A 16,060-nucleotide genomic window follows, 5' to 3' on the forward strand; every position below is an offset into this window, starting at 1 on the left:
CTGTGCGTCCAGAGTCTGGTGGCAGCAGTAGGCAGTGTTAGTGGCAATGAGGTTATATAGTAGCATGAAGTCCTTCAGATATGTGCCGTTTCTATTTGTTGCAGTCGAGTAGGTGAAACGGACATCCTCAGGACCTAGTTGTGCGTTAAAATCGCCTCCAAGTAGGAGAAAGTTGTGTGCGGGTATAGTATCAAGGATAGCAAATACTTCGTTGTAGAAAGATTTGATTGAGTCTTTGGGGTAGCTATTATGAGGGCTGTAGCAAGAGAGTATTGATTTTGGGATTGTCATCTAGTGTTAATTCAATGACTCGCTGGTTGTGAATTTTGATGCTTGTGATTGACTTTACGGCTCTGGATGAGAGAAGGAAGCCAACACCGCCTGTAGCAGCGTTTACGTCGTTTTTCCATGCTGATGAGGTAAGAAGCGTGAAGCCGTTAATTTTCCCTTGAAGGAGGATTTCGCTGTGGACAATACTATGTTCTTTCATGCATATAACGTCAATACGGACCATGAATTTTCGCGTAATGAGCTAATTCTTGTTTCTTTAAAACCCCCGATAGGGTTTGGACATTTAGTGTACTAATGATAAACTTAAGTTTCCGTTGAATGAAGTTTTCTTTTTTTCCTTTGTTTTTATAAAGCTTGGGACGTCTTTTGGGATTTAGTCCTATGCCATCATCAACATTATCATCATGTAGAGACAAAGTGATCAGAGGAATAGTGTTGGCAGGGGCTTTAACCCTGTTGCGGTTTCGTTGTGAATTCATACTTGTCGTTTGCTGTATACGATATTCCGAGGTCGCAACTCCTTCGGTTAGTGGAAAAGATTGAAACTTGACAGATACTGGACGGTTGTAGATTTTTCGAGTACTAGCCAGGTTATCTGTAACGATTAACGAGTTCTGTCTTCCCGATTGACTGCATTTGTGGTTCGATGTCCGGTGGTGGTAGAATGAGAGGTGGGCAATGAGAGGTTTCCTTTTTTTGGAAGAGGCAGAATGGACGACAATGATAGGGCTTTACGTTTGTTGCCGGTGGTGGTAGAATGGGTCAAGCCAGTAATGAAACAGTTGATTATTTACTCTGACACTCGCCCTGTCGTCAGAGTCCTCAATTTGCGTTATCCAGTTAACACCGACGAGGAGGGAGAGGGTTGACTTCTGAGTTGAGAGGCTTTTAGAGACGCCGGACCTCTATGTACTTTCGTACACGTCCATTCACTCAGCTTGATCACCAAAGATAAATAATGACATCAACTAAAAAGTATTTATTTGTTTAAAATATGAAAATCTGTAAAGTATAAGAAGCTTAAAAACAAAGAAACTTAGATATTTAGTTATCTAATAAATCATTCAAAATTTGTCAAAATATTAAGTTAAACAGCTTAACACGTTTTAGTAAATGTCATTATTTATCCGATTTATCTTATTTATCTATCCATCTAATATTATTAGGATGGGAGATGATATCTTCAAATTGTAGTGCTATTCTTTGAATAACGTTCCGTGGCGAATAGCTCATCTAAGGTTATGTAATATTTTGAATTTTCTTCGCAAAGCATTATGGGATCGCAAGTCAGACAAACAAATCAAGATGGCGGGCGAATTCAGTGAATCTCACAGTAGAAAAGGTGCTACAAAACATCGTTGTTGAGGAAATCGTAAACATTACAGTCGATATCCTGAGAATTTGGCTGCTGGAACTTATAACCTTTCCCAAAGCCAGGAAAACTTAAAGATGGCATAACTCAATGGGAAAGAAACAGACAAAACGAAAGAACTGAACGATGGTTACATGCATGTGGGAGAAAAAACTTTGGAATAGAAAATGTGAAGCCCTACACTTATATATGTTCAGTCCATTTTGTTGGTGGTTTTGGGCCTACTGATCAAAACCCTGACCCATTGTTGGCTACCTTGACCGAAGCCGAAGTAAGCAAGAGACTTAATAAAAGAAAAGCATCAACACTTCGCCAATCAATTTTAAAGTAGTGTAAAACCAAAACTGAGACTAATCATTTTGAAAGAGACTCTGATGACAATGAAGGACCTTTATCTTCACTACCGCTGGCTGAACCTGTTGAACCCTTTCAAAAAGATGCATCAACCCAGTATGATCCACCACCGATTACTTTTGAATCCGTTTCCACTCAGACTGTTGACCAGTCATGTCAAACTGAAGCAGATAAGTTGGCTATTGCTGCACGCATAGATAACATTATCTTGAAAAATGAAGTAAATATTTTGAGATCGAAACAAGGAATGCCATCAACATCTTCTGGTGATGAAAATTCAAACCCAATGGATGTAGAATCAATATTAAAATCAGAGAAGACAGCCAAATACTTTATTGGTCTCACTCCAAGACACTTTTGGGATCTATACGAGTTCCTCGGTGATGCAAAACATCATTTAACATACTGGAATAGCAAGAAAGAATCAACTAATGAAAATGCAAGAAGTACCAGGGCCTGTTGTCTTACCCTCCTCCAGCAGCTTTTCATTACATTATTGAGATTACATCGTGGTTTTAACATAATGACGATAGCCCATTTTTTACAGTGTAAATAAAAGTACCATACGAACCATATTCACCATTTGGATCATGTTTATTTTTCATCATTTTAAATCCATCGCCCATCAATTTTTTCCAGAGAGACAGGCCTTCAGAAAATTTCTTCCAAAGGTTTTTCACCCTTTCAAAAACATACGTGCCAGTGTTGATTGCATAGAGTTCAAGTATCAGACCCCAAGGGACTACAAGCAACAGGGTCATATGTATTCTAGCTACAAAAGTCACTGTTCCATCAAATGCATGATTTCTGTCAATCCAAATGGAGCTGCATGCTTTGTGTCGGATCTTTTCGAGGGTAGTACCAACGATGTTGATTTGTTTGAACGTTCTGGCATATTACTATTTTTATACCTCCTTTCCTGGGTAAACTTGAATAGTTCACAAAGGAGGAAATCATTCTTACAAAGAGAATAGCAAAAGCAAGAATACGCGTTGAACGTTTTAAAGAGCATTTGAAAACATTTAGACTTATTGACAGGATAATTCCCTTGTCATTAGCCCCAATGGCTTCGCAGTTGGTATTTGTTGGGTGCATGCTTGTTGACTTTCAAGAATTTTTATGCAAATAAATGTTTTATTGTAGAAAAATAAGATGATTTAGTATTTGACTTACATGAATTTTACCCGGGGGGGGGGGGGGTACTAGGGCAAAATGGGTTACGGGGATGCTCCGCTGGTCAGGGTACCTTTTTCAACCTCCACGAGTCCCAGGTAGGGTCGCAAAAACACCAAAATAGAAAAACCAGTCCCTCGTAGGGTGCTTTTTTATGGAAAATTTGGGGAAAAAGTAGAAAATTTTGGAATTTCAGTCCCATTCAGGGTCACTTTTTTCGCAAATTTCGAGTCCCACGTAGGGTCCATTTTTCGAACCTCAGCGGAGCACCCCCGTCGGTCGACAAGGGTAGTACCCCCCCGCGGGTGACTTACATCTTTTTCTAGACTTTTTAGAACCTAGACGGATCAAAGTGCCACAAACATGAATTTCAAAATTTTGATACAAGTTATCTTTTGTAAGGAAAAATAGAATCTCAGAAATAAAACTTATTATTATTTTTTTTTCTTTTCAAAATGACATTTATTTTTCATTGTATTTCATGATATTTTAAACTTATGTCATCTTTCTTATTTAAAGAATTTTCAAGATTTTGAAATTATCATGAACGATGATATAGCAGCGATGATAAATCATTGTAAAGGTCAATGTCATCTTTGTCAATAGTAAAATTGTTATAAGGTATGGCCAACAGCGATTCCCACATAGTAGGTTTTTGGCCATATTGAAGTGCCACAGTAAAGTTCCTAAGCGATTCGCTTGATACAGTCCTCATGTTCGTCGGTCTTGGGTCAAAATCATAGAGCTGGCTGGGTGAACCTAACTGAACAACTATTGTTACTTATTATCACATATGCATTTAATGGTTTCTCAATTTTCATTGAGTGGTGAATATGAGACCTCAACATATATTTTTGTTTGGACTGGATTGAAATTGTCCTGGGTATTAACAACATTTTCACTTTTCAGTAAATTACGTCCTTTTTTGAGGGGTTTTTCGGTGACAGTATCGCATGGGAATCATAAATGTTTGCAGCAGATGCTACAGATTCAACCATGTAAAAATACACATGACCATAATTAAGGTTATGTGGGGTATTTCTCGATGGAAAGTATTTCCAGCCAGTAGTTGGCAGTTTATCCCCAAATGTCGTAGCTGCGCGTAGCTGTAGATAATGAAGATGAACTAGATGTTGGTGGTGGTATGGATGATGAATCAGCAGTGACAGTAGTTGAAGGAACAGCACCAAAATTAGACACATCCGACGAAGGAATACCACCAGTTTTGTTTGCTTTCATTTCATACCACTTTCCTCCATCAATGTTTGGATTAACAGAGAGATTTGTCTTTAAACCCTCTTTCACTCTCTCAATCAAATCGTCTTTTTTTCCTGATTTTTTCAGAGAATGACATTCAAGCCATCTCTTTAGTTCAATTACTGTAATTTTTTCAGGATCTTTCTTTAATTTAGCACCAGGAACATCAATTTCTTCTAGATAGATTATCTTGCAGTCGCCATCTCTTGTTTCATGTGATTTGTTTTGATTTTTGTCCGAGTTCGCCCACAATACAATGCGTTTCGACCACAATACTTTGCGCTAATTTTTTTTTTTTTTTTTCAAATCTCTTTAATCACCAAAATACTTGGTATAATAAAATATAAAATATAAAATATCTCTGTTTTGTTTACAATGTTAACAGGTTATACATTTTTCTTTCTTTTTTTTTTATATATACATATGGGTGTTGTGTGCGACAGTGTGTATCGGAAAGAGGGACCAATCTTAAACAAGCGGGGCCTATCCGGATGGAAAGAGTGGTCTCTCCCTCGTAAAACCCACAGACGCCACAACGCCCTATAGCAAAATCACTGAGCGGATGTGGATATCAGGGGAATCCCCTTCGAAAAAAAGAAAAATAAATAAATAAATTGTAAGCGGACCTAGATGGAAGCATAAGAGAATAATATAAGGACGTAAACAAATCAAGGTTGATGAAAATCAAAGAGTTGCAAAGTTGACAAAATGGCACTGGAGGGATAAACTAGTTTTAGGCACGTAATTTTAGTGAAAATAGGATTAAGAGGCTTACAAGAAATTTTGATATCTAAAGTAATCTATAGAAAACATCTTATAATCATTATTTACTAAAATATAAAAAGGAGATCAGACATTCCTTTGGATTTTTGCCTCAAGCAGTGATTTAAAGGCTGCTCTGTGTTCTGGTGTGCCAGTTCTGTAAATAAAGTTTACATTGCGATATTTCAGGTTCCTCAACTTCCACAGGACTGATGGTTGAGTACGTAGTGATGTTTCCGAGCAGACCATTTGTTATGTCTAAGTCGTTTTAAAATGTACTGCTGGAAAAAAGTGTTCAAAATAGAAAACGATCTTTGTTCTGAGTTCAGCGATGCGATATACAGGAGATGTTGTCGTAATGTATGGTTCTTCAAAAGTTGATTTATGAGCAATATCTGACGTTTTCGAATGATTGACTCTATGTCTGGAATTCTGCAAATTTTATTCATCAAGTTGCGACTGTGTTTCGACACTCCAAGTAGAGACTTGAGGCTAGAACGTGCCTGGGCTTCCAGTTGGATTTTATCAGAAGCTGTAAGATCTAAAATTTCCATACCGTACAATAATTTGGGTACTACAATCGTCTGGAATAGGTTTGTGATGATGTTTGGATGAGCGTTCCTTACGCCAGCTGAAATCAGTGATGACGTGACTGCCCACATCTCTGCTAGTCGTGTGTCCTTGTGAGCTTTAAGTTGGAGCAGACTGTTTTTTGTTTCCCACTTGAATCCAAGATGTTCGAGAGTTTTCTTTGGATAGACTTTTTGTCCGTACAATTCAAGATGTGGGGACATGATCTGATAATTCCCTGATGTACAGAATTGGGTTTTTCGGTGGTTGAATTTAAGACCGTGTGCTTGTCCGTATTCTACGCATTCATCTACCAATGCTTGAAGCGATTTTAAAGTTGGACTAATGAGATGATGTCATCAGCATACACGATCATGGAGGTGTTGATGTTGCCCAGAAAAGTTCCAATTTCGAGAGATTTAACACTTTTCAGTAATCCATCTGTGTAATAGTTGTACAGGTATGGCGAAAGAAGAGAGCCTTGTTTAACTCCCTGGCTAAGTTTAAAAGGATCTGATCTGTGATCTCTGTACAAAACTGAAGATTCGCTGTTGAGGTAGAGTTGAATTAATACCTTAAGCACTGTGGGTGGAATGTCAACTCTTGAGCATAATTTTTCAAATAGTTTCCCCCAATTACAACAGTCAAATGCCTTCTCCGCGTCAAGGCTGCATAAGTATATCGATGATCCATTCTTGTTGTAGTGTTTAATCGTGTCCTGTATAAGTATTTCCGCATGAATTGATGAGGATCCGGAAGCGAATCCAAATTGTGATGTATCGTGATCCTTGATCGTAGGACACTTTTGCAGAATGATGATTTCGATAATCTTTGTGAGAATGGGAATGATAGATATCCCACGGTAGTTATTCGGGTCATTTAACGATTTCTTGTGTGATTTCACTAGGGGTATAATCAAGGATGTACACAGACTTCTAGGTAGTTCCTGTGATTGGAAAATTTTATTGATAAGGTTGGTAGTGTATTGCAATGAAATGCTGTCAAGGGCGTGAATAAAGTGCTCAGATTTCAAGTGAAACGGATCACGTGTTTTGTCCTTTGATAACGTGTTAATTGCTTTTTCAACCTCGCATTCAGATATGTAGAAGTCTTGCGAAGAAGTGTTTTGAAGGTGACTTAACAGCTGTATTAGATGGGTTTTGGTCTCTTTATTATTGATGCCTGGTGTCCTTGGTTCGTTTAAAAGACTTTTAAAGTGGTCATGAAACTCGGAGGTAATCTCTGATGTGGAAGTTTTCCCTTTAATGGTGAAAAGTTTTTGTGTTGGGTTACTATTCATTTTGATATTTTTCCAGTATGTTCTTGGATTAGATTTTCGTATTTTTTCTGTGTTAATATAGTGTTCAAAGTTGGATTGATTTTTGCAACGTTTGGCCATGGTTCTAAAACTCTTTCTAGCGTACAGATATCTTTGGTACGTGACATCATTCTGGCAACGAGGGAAATTCTTGTCTCTCCAGAGGTTAAACATTTGGTTTAGTTTGGTACGTGCCTTGGTGAGATCTGGGTTCCACCATTTCTTAGCTGGAAATTGGAAAGCTGTGGTATTAAATTGATGGTAACTTTCTGAGGCACATTGGAGGAAAAGATTGTTAAGATTGTTTATGTCAGTCTGTAGATTTGTTGTGTCGGGTTGGAGTTGAATGGAAGCTGAGACTTTGTGCTTGTAGATAGAGAGAAATTGCTCATTTCGCCAGACATAATTTGGAATGTGTACTAGTTCGTGTGGTTCTTCATTCTGTATGCGTGGTTCTATTGAGGTAGAATTGCGAGGTAAGTCTAGGATTGCGGTGACTGGCAGGTGGTCACTGGTATTTGTGGCTGATGGATTTAGCACTGCAGAGTCGACTGTTAGATTTGTGAGTCCATTGGAAATGAGGATGTGGTCAATGTAAGAGTGATTGGGTAGCGATAAGTGTTGGTACGTATACTTTGGTCCATTTCCAATTGTCATATCGATAGGGGTTAGATTGTGTTCTTCTATGAATTCTGTGAGGCATTTCGAGAGTCTATTTTGTTGGGCCATGCGGGAGGTGACTGGTACTATAGGACAGGATTGGAAATCGCCAAGTATTAACGATTCACAGGAGTCCATGAATTGTTCTGTTATGCCAGAAAGTGCTGCTAATTGTGATTTATATATGTCGATGCAATCTGGGTTTGCCGATAATGACTGCAGGTAAACTCCTGAAATAGCATATGAGAGTCATTTGGTGATGTTGCTTTTACTGTAGTTAAGAAGTCTTCTTGAATGATAGTTGTGATGGTTTTGAATGAATGTTTTCTAAGCAGTAGAGCGGAGCCTCCGTATGGTCTTCCGGTGCAGTTTTTTTTAGCCGGTTGGAATATGATTTTAAAGTTATTCTTGTAACATTGGAGGAGATGCTCCTCAGCTTTGGTTATCCATAGTTCATTTAAGTAAATACAGTCGAATTTGTGTGATAAGTTGTCAACGTATAGACTATTTGCTTTGTAACCGCCACAGTTAAGAGTTATGAAGCGATGTTTAACAGTGGCGGAAAGTTCTTGTTTATTGCCATCCATCATTAAAAGAGTCCCAGTTATTACTCCGCATAAATTATGACGTAGGCAAAACAGAACGCTATTTCGTTAGAAAATCTTTCCATTCACAGTTTCAAAATTTTAATTATAAGTTTTTTCCTGAATACACACGATTAGTTTTGAGTGAGTTGAGCCAAATTAAATTATGCCATTGTGCCTTGTTTATCCAAGTTATAATGTCATGAATGTTTTTTGATAATATTGCATCGCCTTATTTCGTTATTTAATCACAAGGCATCAATTTCCCTTCTTTATCTTGGGGATTGGTAAACTCTTGATAAAGGTATGGTTGAAAACGGGAACGATGACAGATGAAACTTTTGAAACAGTTGAAAGATGAAAATGACAGGTTGCAAAGTCATATCAATGTTCGTAGTGGTTACTTGGCAAGATAAATATCAAAATATTACAAGTGTCTCAAAGCAGAAGAGTGTAAAACTTTCCTTCTTTTGTACTCAGTATACAGTTGTAAAAAGTTGATTGGGCGAAAAAAACTTTTATCAAACTTTGTCAATACATGCAGATTACTTTGCCTGTTACTAAGGAAGGCACCAGTCTTACCCACAATCTTCTTGTGGATATTTGCAATCCTAATATGCCTCTTTATTTGCACCTCAAAGATTGCTTGGAAAGTTTTGGTCATGTCTATGCTTTTTGATGCTTCTCATTTGAACAGTATAATGGAACTCTTGGTCATTACCACACAAACAATTACAACATAATAACGACTTGAAAAACTCGTATTGCACTAAAGCCTTTCATCTATGGATCACAGCTCATACGATTCAATTTTGACACCTGATTCCAGTCAGAATTTTGGAAAGAACAAGAAAGGGAGCATTCTTTCGTTGATGAGCAACGTAAGTAAATCGCTCCATCCATTTCAGAAGACATGTCGAATCTGTCTTGTTTTTAAAAGCAGTATGACATTTTAACATTCAATGCAACCAAATATTAATCAACCGAGCACAAAGAGGTCAATCAGCTGATAGATTTATAATTGTTTTTATAACATTCCTTGATCTCCAGAAATATTGGTTCTTCTATATATAAATCTAGGTATTGAGCTACTTAGATAACTTCGGATAGGTGATTATAGAAAAATTTCAAAGATCAAATTGAATTCAATAATTTAGCTAATGCCCTATCAAAATAAAATTAGAGCTAGAAAGCCAGATTTGCAAAGCTATCTTTTGATTCAATATGCCTTGTAGGTCAAAGGTACCAGCCACACGATTTCTAATAATTTAATAATTTGATTGTACCACTACTCGTCCGGGAGGAATACTGAAGATATATGAAATTCAAATTATTAACCCTAACTCGCAGAATGTCGACGATTTAAGTTTGATTAACGAGATGAATTTGGAAATGATTGTCCCTTGAAAGTTTGGGACACTAGTTATGAGCACTGACTTATGTAAAGCTTACTGATATTAAAAGCAAATTTATTTGCATTAAACGAAATTGTATTTTCAAAAAGAAGGACAAGGTATACAAATGAAAAAGAACTGTCAGTAACCCTATCCATTTTGTATTGAGCCTGAATTTTGTAATTATCATATGTATTGAATTTTCTTATGAGATATGTAGTTTTTGAACCAAAGTTACCACCTGGTCTTGGCGGGCTGGGGACATAGAGGTGTACTAGGCAGTTTGGAAATACTTTCAACTATGGCTGGGAGGAGGATCTCTTTAAGTCCGTTTAAACTCCTTTACTTTGCATTAGCAAATAACGTGTCTTGCGTGAAGTCATAGATAATGAACTTACCAAATGATAAGTTGTGGCATAGTACTGTTTAGTTAAATTGTGTAATTAACCTCATGGCCTCCTTAAATGTTTGCATTTATCGGTAATTCTCGAGATGAAAGCAGGGCAAAATTATGGGAAAATTATTTTTCCAAATATTTATTTTTCTTTGTTAGCCTACCAGTAATTCAACTTAAAGGGATAATCCAATACTAGAACAAAAGACGCTAGCAAATAAACTTGTTTCGTTTTATCCAGCAAACTTAAAAACGATTCACGTAAAGTTTGGGCGGGAATTGCGAGAGAAATGAAGTTGAGATAGACTAGCACCAGAAGCTTCGAAGCTTTCAAAATGGAAGCGAAATAATTTGATCAGTGAAATGTTTATATTTTTACCACTGATTAAATATACTTTTAGGTGTCTATAACATGTTAATATTATTAAAATCATAAAGTGTTTTTATTCAACTATCTTTGTGCAAAGTTTCAAAGTTTATTTTTCTATGATACTGAAGATACAAGAAGATATTTAATATCAAGGTTGAATTCTTTTGCTAACCAATTTATACAGAACTATCTCTTCTCTTGCTTCTTTCAGTTAAATAACAATGTAGTCAATTTTGAACACTCAAGAGGAGAAAGAAAGTGTGCATATGGATCTGAGAAGTGAAATGAAACTCATCAACAAGACAAGAAAGACTTGTTCATCTCTCGAAAGTGTGCATATATGGATCTGAGAAGTGAATGAAACTCATCAAGACAAGAAAGCCTTGTTCAAAGAAGATTTTCATGGTTCGTACTTCAAAATATGGGATATTTTTGTTCATCAAATGACTTGAAAAATCAACTCTGGAGACTGTAGTCTACATAACTTCAGAATACTTCGATAGAATCATGCAACACGGATATTATTTTCTCGATAAAAGCACTGTATCATGAGATTTTGCACGAACCAAATAAAATGAAGTGAAAAGTAACTCTACGATGAACGAAAAACTCTGGTTCTGAGCATCATTTTGTACTGATTTGGAATTTTATGAAATAATGTTGAGGAAGTAGCAGTAGGACACATTGATTTGATTAAATTTAAAATCCTGTGACCATCATTGAAAATTAAGATCAAACCATCGATCAAGGGACTTTGTCTTCTTGTGCTTCTGGCATGGTTCGACTCTGAAGCTACATATCTCTGCACCCTTTTTGAAAGTCCTCGTACATGCTATGATTTGGGAACAGTTGAACATATTTTTCATGTACCAGTTTGTTTCGTGATGGATGGACATAGCTGCATTTTTTACAGTGGTATGTATATGCTGCTGTAAGAAGAACTGTTTACATTTTATTTACGTTGTTAACTTGAGTGAATGTGGAATATTGTGACTGATGTTGTATGAAGTGACGATAAATACATACTCAATGATAAAATTTTAAGATATTAAAAACATTTTCCGCTAAAAAAAGGTAGTATTTTTTCACCAACAGTTTTGATAAAATTTTATTTACTAGGCAACTTTTTTCCCTATGAAGTGCTACTGTGTGAAAAATTCTGAGGGTGCTTAATTGAGAATTTTTTTTTGAATGGAAAGAAATATTTTGGAAGGCAACTTCAAAGAGAAGGTCATATTATTATTGAAATACTTTTGCATCACTCTTGATCAAAGTGAAGCCATAAAGAATTTGTAAATACTTTATATAGTTTTCAAAATCCAAATGTATATACAGGAATTTTGCAATGTGATGTTATTTTTTTCAAAAAATGTTTTATGCTTTATTTACTATTTGTTCATCTGCTCTTGATGAAACACAAAGAACACAGGAAAACAAAAAAGAACTGTTTATATCTTCTCATCTCACAATCTCTTTGTGTATAGAAAAACTCTTGTGTAGTATTTACATTTGTGAATCAATTTAGGCATAGCAAAGCAGAAAATTTCCTTCATATAAGTATGATACAAGACAGAAGAAATTACAGCAAAGATTTTTCATTCCCGTCCCAACTTCGAACTTTTTTATGTCGCAAATTTTTCGGTTTGTTTAGATTACGAAAACGAAAGTGAAAATCCCGTTCGACCAATCAAATTGTAAACTTTTATCGCGCTCGACCAATCAAATTCCAGACGCGTGACCATAATATTTTGATTTGCGTAGTATTGGATTATCCCTTTAAATCTGAAATGGATATATAACAATTCCGTTCAAATCTCTTCCAAATAAATCTACTACATTCAGTTAGAGAACGCTTTTATGTTGAAACATAATTTTGTGTACAATTTGCAATGTAGTGCCTTTAATTAAATACTCTGAATTTGTTATTTTAATAATCTGTTAGCAAACCGTTCTAAGGTGTAATGAAATAGGTTTGTTGTAATATTTTTGATTCTCTCGTTTGCAGAAGCACCCAAGATCAGTAGAAGCAAGAAAAAGAAGAAACAAAACGAAAAATATATTAATCAATAAGTCAAAGAAGAAGCAATCTCATGATCAACTTGACCAAAGATTTCGCGCTGCAGAATCTTCCAATATGGAACTTAAAAAGAATAAACCAGCCGAGGCTGGAAGGTCAGCCAAAAGAGCTGAGAGGGTTAAGGGTTAGAAGGTCAAAGCGTTCGATACAATGGCAATTAGCTGCCGGTTAAAAAGTCCAGGAACCTCGCTCGTTTGGGATGTTAGTTAGTCTAGTGTAATTAAACTTTTTGTTCATTTTTGTCAGTTATAATACATTTTTTCTGTTGGGTGTAGACATATCCATATCTGACCAAAGTGTTATACTACAAATAAATAAGAAAATTGCCAAAAAGTCAAACCCAAAAAAAAAGATACATGCCATAATTTTAGTGCAGAACCATTTTTAGTTTTCATTACATAGAAACTGTACTTTTTTTGTTTACTTGATAAAACTCCAATAACACTTTGTCGTAACTCTCTGCAGCTTTTTCTAAAAATTGTAACTGACTGCCATTAAGCTACAAACTTTAAGTAAACCACAAACTCCTGAAAAACATAGTTTTTGCCTATATAGAAATGGATCAGTTATGAATATCTTATAGCTTGTTTCTCTTCTTAATTTTATTTTATCATTTAGTTTGTTTATGTGTTTGGAACTGCGGGTCGGTTTTAGATATTGCCTGATGGAGACTGAGTGTTGGGTACCCGTAACACGTGTAAAGTCGCTTTGAACCGGTCACAAGTCCGGGACTTCAGGCATAGTTTTTGTATTCTATTTATATATGTGTGTTGAGAGTTGTTATTTGGTGGTTTTGTGTTTCTCATTCTTTTAAATTGACCATCTCTTTTTTGTTTCAAAGTCCCAAATCTTTCTTATTGTATTTTTCTTCTGATATTGGAATGATTTCAAAAAAATAATAAATAAAAAATGTATAGTCTTCAAAAATACAAAAACATTCTTTTCTTTTTAATTTAGATCTTCTTAAGTTGCTTATATATCAAATCTTTTCCGTAAAAATTAAAAAATCTAGAAACCATTTCTCATAACTTTTCGCAGTCCGCTTTCTGCAAGTCCAATAAAAGATATGTAAAAACTGTTGTCGCCATTCATTCCATTTTGTCATATTTTGCAAGTCCAATAATAGGAGATGTGATTGTCATAATTTGGTTCTTGTCATCTGACCGACGCTGACTTACGGTCAGCAGGTAGAGTCTGTAAGTCTGAAAGCTTTTCCGCTGCTTCGCTGGATTCCCACTGTCAACCTCTGCACGCTCTGTGTTTACAAGTTTTCAAATCGAAGTAGCGAGCTGCGTGCTAATGGAGAGTAAACCAAAAACCAGTGTATCCACGGTTGACGGTTTCTCAATTTTTTAATTTGGACCAGTCCACGCCGATTCCCTTTTAACAAGATGTAGCTGCTTCTTTAACAGAAAAATATTTTCGACCGACCGAACGACCCACTTTTTAAAGTAGAAATGACGGAAACCAAACAATTTTTTGCGATCCTCCTTATATAATACCTATAACTGAAGCCATAACCTTGCCGATACACATGATATTAAGGTACAAAAAATAACGCCGGAATGTCCTATGTATCGGCAGGGTCGTCTGAAGCCAAACACGTCCAAGTCCAAAAAAACACGATTGCATCCAGTCTTTATCAAATTTAGACAGTAGCTGTACTTTTGTATACTTTATCATATTCCAATAACATCATAACATGATCAATTCCACCTACAGCTAGAGGCAAACAGGAAAAATATGTTTGTTTATTGCAAAAAGCAGAAATTCTTGGAAATTCAACTAGGTAAAAATAACAAAAACTTGAGCAAATTGCTAAACCTTCAACAAATACAAAAAAGAATCCCCTTGATGAAATTCATGTGTTTGATTTGCCAAGTTTCAAAGTCATTATAAAAAAGATATGACAGAAATTGAAGCTTGCAACATGCATTTACTTCCTGCATTTACACTGAAAATACTGGAGCCGCTTGAGCCGCCATCTTGAAACACCATATCTATGTTTTCTAAAAACAACACATGCTAAAAGTACACTAAAAGTTAACCCGATCGGATATAAACTTTAGAAATCGGGGAAACACGGCTTACGTAATGAGCATATCGGGGTAACATGTTTTTTTTGCTTTTGGTCTGATGATGGTGAAAAAGCCTATTTTAATAATCAGCTGTTGGCTGACTAAAAATACCATTTTAAAGAAAGCTGTAAAACCATCAAAGCTACCGTTAGCCAAAGATGTAAAAATAATAGATAACCAACTACCTCTAGAAGGCACTTCTCCCAAGAGAACAACCATTGTTGTCCTATTGAAATGAGCACTCTATTAAAAAGCCCTGTGTGCAGTGCGTGTTATGCTTTTAGCTAGATTTTGACACACTTTTTGACATCCACTGAATTAATAGAAATTTGAATTGTTATTTACTGCAAATTTTGGAATTTTTTTCAAAAGATAAAGGTACCAATCTTTAGACAAATTGACTACGGATCGGCCTGATACCACTTAATCTTCATCTTGATAAATAAACGCTCATAAAATGCTGTTATCTGAAAAATATATGTTTGATTTGAAATGCGATATCTCACGTATGAAAAGTGCATGCATGAAGGCTGCATGATACAAAATAAACAGATGAATTTTTATAGAACAATAATATATAATTAAAAAATTCCTTCTGTGAATACACTTTTTCTAACCCAAATTTTGGAAAAATATACATCACATGACCGATTCTGTCCAATAGAAGGTTGTAAATGAAGCAAGTTTTTATTTAATTGCACTTTTTACGATGCAAAATATCATCAATATTTTTACAACCGTAAAACGGATGTTTTTTGAGAATCAAGGCAAGTTGGTCATCTATTATTTTTACATCGTTGCGTTAGCATCACAAAGATAATGTACTCAAAAGCTCAAAGAAGATGTTCCAGTGTTTGCACCCACTGATGTTGAAATTCTTTGCAAGGAACAGGGTTCCGGCGTTTATAGGACCGTGAACACTGGCTTTATCAAAAGCATTAACCAGAAGATTGCTGTTAAAAGTTACAGCAATAAAAGCACCCGTACCACAATTTTGGCTGAAGCAAAGGTTTGTCGACAGATGACAGGCCACAAAAAATTTGTTTATTTGTTTGGTATGATATCGAGTTTTTTTATTCGAGTATATTGGTGATCAAACAACTGCTTCGTCGCTTGCAATCGTATTGAGTAAAGAGCTAGTTTTTTCACATTGGTTACATGTTTGTTTAGATTTGGTTCGTGCACTTGATGCGTTTCATGATCGTGGGCTGCTCCACAATGACCTTCACAGTGGAAATATTCTGTTGTACGACATAAGTCATGACAAGATAATTGATTTTGGTAAATGTACCCTTGTCGATGATCCTGTCATGTATTCTATCAAGCCAGACACAGATAAGCACGCGAGGCTTAAAACCCGCCATAAACACCTCGCTTTTGAACTTCGAAATAGTCCTGGGTCATGT

The 16,060-nt window shown here is 36.0% G+C and overlaps 1 protein-coding gene and 1 pseudogene across 1 annotated transcript in view; one reads left to right on the forward strand and one right to left on the reverse strand.

Annotated features, from left to right (window-relative positions):
• Nucleotides 1-16,060, reverse strand: part of LOC136814105 (E3 ubiquitin-protein ligase RMND5A-like) — a 185,532-nt gene that overhangs the window by 155,543 nt on the left and 13,929 nt on the right. The gene's annotated exons all lie outside the window — the stretch shown is intronic.
• Nucleotides 1,597-3,146, forward strand: LOC136814053 (uncharacterized; annotated as a pseudogene).

Source organism: Clytia hemisphaerica, unplaced genomic scaffold (assembly GCF_902728285.1).
Source record: "Clytia hemisphaerica strain Z4C2 unplaced genomic scaffold, Clytia hemisphaerica genome assembly, whole genome shotgun sequence".
Classification (NCBI taxonomy): Eukaryota; Metazoa; Cnidaria; class Hydrozoa; order Leptothecata; family Clytiidae; genus Clytia; species Clytia hemisphaerica.